Source organism: Macaca mulatta, chromosome 20 (genome assembly GCF_049350105.2).
Source record: "Macaca mulatta isolate MMU2019108-1 chromosome 20, T2T-MMU8v2.0, whole genome shotgun sequence".
Taxonomy (NCBI): Eukaryota; Metazoa; Chordata; class Mammalia; order Primates; family Cercopithecidae; genus Macaca; species Macaca mulatta.
Genome location: NC_133425.1, coordinates 68,043,096 through 68,047,685, shown reverse-complemented (window position 1 = coordinate 68,047,685; position 4,590 = coordinate 68,043,096).

The following is a 4,590-nucleotide window of genomic DNA, read 5'->3' as shown; positions in this document are numbered from 1 at the left end:
ACCATCCTGGCCCATATGATGAAATCTCATCTCTACTAAAATTACAAAAATTAGCTGGGTGTGGTGGCACATGCTGTAATCCCAGCTACTCGGGAGGCTGAGGCAGGAGAATTGCTTGAACCTGGGAGGTGGAGGTTGCAGTGAGCCGAGATCATGACATTGCACTCCAGCCTGGGCGACAAGAGCAAAACTGTCTCAAAAAAAAAAGAAAAAAAAATAGGTGTAAGGAAAGAAAAAAATGGTAAGGTTGCAAAGAGCAAAGATCTATGGGTAGTATGAATCTTCTTCTTCTTTTTTTTTTTTTTTTTCTTTTTTTTGAGACAGGGTCTCACTGTCACCCAGGCTGAAGTTCAGTGGCAGGATCTTGGCTTTCTGCAACCTCTACCTCCCAGTCTTAAGGTATCCTCCCACCTCAGCCTCCCGAATAGCTGAGACTACAGGCACGTGCCACCACAGCTGGCTAATTTTTTTAAAAATTATTTTTTGGTAGAGACAGGGTTTAGGTTTCACCATGTTGCCCAGGCTGGTCTCTAACTCCTGGGCTCAAGTGATCCACCTGCCTGGCCTCCCAAAATGCTAGGGTTACAGGTGTCAGCCACCGTGCGCAGCCAAGAATGAATCTTCTATCTGTGAAATTGTGAAGAAGGAAAAAGAAATTCATGCTAGTTTGGCTGTCGCAGCTCAAACAAACTGCAAAACTTTTGGCCGTAGAGAGTGATAAATGCTTAGTTACGATGGAAAAAGCCTTAAATTTGGGAGTGATAAACATGTACAGAAACTTATTCAGGTTCGGTATGATCTGTAGTTTCAGGCATCCAATGGGGGTCTTGGTGGTGTTCCCCACGGATAAGCAGGGACTACTGTATAATTTTTTTAGATGATGTATAATTTAGCAACAAAAAGGGGCCTTGCTTGTGAATGTATAAGAGAGCCCTATTCTGGAGTTAGAGAACTTCAAACCAAGCATAATATGAGGAAAAAAGTGAATATAAGAAAAGGCCGGGCATGGTGGCTCATGCCTGTAATACCAGCACTTTGAGAGGCCAAGGTGGGTGGATCACCTGAGGCCAGGATTTCAAGACCAGTCTGGGCAACATGGTGAGACCCTGTCTCTACTAAAAATACAGCAGTGAGCTGAGATCACACCACTGCACTCCAGCCTGGGCTGCAGCGCCAGACTCTGTCTCAAAAAAAAAAAAAAAAAATCCAAACTTTGAATCAACAGTTCTGATTCTGTGATAAGTATTTGAATTATGTCAAGGGTGACAGTCAACATGTTCAAGAACCAGTACAACATGGCACTAGCCAATCAGAATGGACACCCTGAATGACAAAAAATGTCCACCAGCCTGAAGCAACTGCTGTGGCCAGATCTCTGTGTTCCACTGAATGTCAGTTTTGAATTACGTAAATGTGGTCATGATGTCAGATGTTTGAACAATGAAACTTCTAAATTTCATTAGCTTCCTTTATATTACTAAGCCAGTTATATTTAGGAAACTGTGTACTTTACTTTTTTTCTTTTTTCTTTTTTCCCTGAGATGGAGTCTTGCTCTGTCCTCCAGGTTGGAGTACAGCGGTATGATTTCAGCTTACTGCAACCTCCACCTCCCAGGTTCAAGCGATTCTCCTGCCTCAGTCTCCTAAGTAGCTAGGATTACAGGCATGCACTACCATGCCCGGTAAATTTTTGTAGTTTTAGTAGAGATGGGGTTTCACCATGTTAGCCTGGGTGGTCTTGATCTCTTGACCTCGTAATCCACCCGCCTCAGGCTCCCAAAATGCTGGGATTACAGGCGTGAGCCACCATGCCCGGCCAATGTGTACTTTCTTTAAAAAGAAATCAGCTCAGTTTTCTTGACTTTCACTTTTTTTTGAGAGAGAGAGAGTCTTACTCTGTCATCCAGGCTGGAGTGCAATGGTGTGATCTTGGCTCACTGCAACCTGCGCCTCCCGGGTTTAAGTGATTTTACTGTCTTAGCCTCCTGAGTAGCTGGGATTACGGGTGCCCACCACCACGTCCATCTAATTTTTTGTATTTTTAATAGAGATGGGGTTTCATCATGTTGGCCATGCTGGTCTTGAACTCCTGACCTTAAGTGATCCTCCCACCTCAGCATCCCAAAGTGCTGGCATTACAGGCATGAGCCACCATGCCTGGCGGCATTAGCTTTTTTATAAAGTTCATTCCCTAGCCTGAGACCTTTATGCAAGTTGCTTTGCCTCCATTACAAAACTTATTTCTTTTTTTTTTCCTTTTTTTTTTAAAATTATACTTTAAGTTCTAGGGTACATGTGCATAACATGCAGGTTTGTTACATATGTATACTTGTGCCGTGTTGGTGTGCTGCACCCATCAACTCGTCAGCACCCATCAACTCGTCATTTACATCAGGTATAACTCCCAATGCAATCCCTCCCCCCGCAAAACTTATTTCTATACATCTTTCCATCTGCACCAAATTATGTGTTCTAAGTTACTCAGCTTTTCCCAGACTTCTTCATTTAGAAAAAATATGTGTCACTGTGGTAGTGGCTTATACTTGTAATCCTAGCACTTTGGGAGGCCAAGGCAGGTAGATCACCTGAGGTCAGGAGTTTGAGACCAGCATAGCCAACATGGTAAAACCCCGTCTCTAATAAAAATACAAAAAAATTAGCCGGGCGTGGTAGCGAGTGCCTATAATCTCACCTACTCTGGAGGCTGAGGCAGGAGAATTGCTTGAACCCAGAGGGCAGAGGTTGCAGTGAGATGAGATTATGCCATTGCACTCCAGCCTGGGCAACAGAGTGAGACTTCGTCTCCAAAAAAAAAAAAAAGAAAGAAAAACAAAAAAGAGAAGAAAAAATATGTGTCTCCAGAAATAGTACTACTTGAGAGCTGACAATTCCAATCTCATTGATTATATTCTTGGCTGTATTTGGCACACAGCTCATTAGACACCTGCAGCAAACCATCACCAAGAAAGAAAGAAAGGCAAGATTCATACAGTTATGATGAATTTGTTTTAGACGAAGAACAAGTGGGGCCAGGTGCAGTGGCTCACACCTATAATCCCAGAACTTTGGGAGGCTGAGGTGGGTGGATCACTTGAGCCCAGGAGTTCAAGACCAGCCTGGGCAACATGGCAAAACCCCATCTCTACAAAAATTACAAAAAATTAGTCCAGTGTAGTGGTGTGTCTGTAGTCCCAGCTACTTCGGAGGCTGAGGTGAGAGGATCACTTGAACCCAGGAGGTGGAAGCTGCAGTGACTCGAGATCATGCCACTGCACTCCAGCCTGGGAAACAGAACAAGACTTGTCAATAAAAAATAAATAAATAAATAAACAAAAAACCCTTTAATTCTAAACAAACTCAGTTTTTAAGTTTTGTTTTGTTTTTAGTTAAAGCTTAGTTTTTATACCATTGCCATAATAAAGCATTTCTTTTTCACTTTTTAAAAAGACTAATAAAAGGAAATATTTTTTGGTTATCCCTTAAGAGAAAAAAGAATTCCCCAAATAATCCTACAATTCCAAACAAGTAACACTAGGAATACCCTCATATACAATTATGGCACAGACACACCAGGCACGGTGGCTTTGGTCTATAATCCCAATTCTTTGGGAGGCCAAGGTGGGCAGATCGCTTGAACTCAGAAGTTTGAGACCAGCCTGGGCAACATGACAAAACCCCGTCTTTACAAAAATTGGCAGGGCGTGGTGGCATGCACCCGTGGTTCTAGCTACTTGGGAGGCTGAGGTGCGAGGATCACTTGAGCCTGGAAGGCGGAGGTTGCAGAGAGCCGAGATCACACTACTGCACTCCAGTCTAGGTGACAGAGTGAGACTGTGCCTAAAAACAAACAAAAAACAATTATGGTGCAGAGTTAGAACTGGTCAAACTCGGCTGGGCGCGGTGGCTCATGCCTGTAATCCTAGAACTTTGGGAGGCCGAGGCAGGCGCATCACGAGGTCAGATCAAAACCATCCTGACTAACACAGTGAAACCCCGTCTCTACTAAAAAAATACAAAAATATTAGCCAGGCATGGTGGCAGGCGCCTGTAGTCCCAGCTACTCAGGAGGCTGAGGCAGGAGAATGGCGTGAACCCGGAAGGCGGAGCTTGCAGTGAGCCCAGATCACATCACTGCACTCCACCCTGGGCGACAGAGCGAGACTCCATCTCAAAAAAAAAAAAAAAAAAAAAGAACTGGTCAAACTCAGGCAACTCTACATGCAACTGACAATGCCAGATTAGTATAGATACAGATTCAGCCAGACAATAGTCTAGTTCCCTAAGGAAAGCGCAACATTATGAAATTTGGGGTCTTATGTTTCCCTCTTTTCCTTGCTTCAAGAGTAGCCCATGGAGGACTTTCACAATATAATGTTAAATCAGTTTTAAAAACTAAAATTGAAACATAAACCTATATATTAATATACCTGTATCTACACACTTGTGTATGTTACATATAGTTACATATATAGGGACTGAAAGGAGAGACACCACAATTCTTATGTCTAGATCTGGAGATAAATGTGATTGCTTTGCCTGGGAGATGGTAACCCTGCTGAATACATCTGTTGGCAGGGGACAAAGTATGTG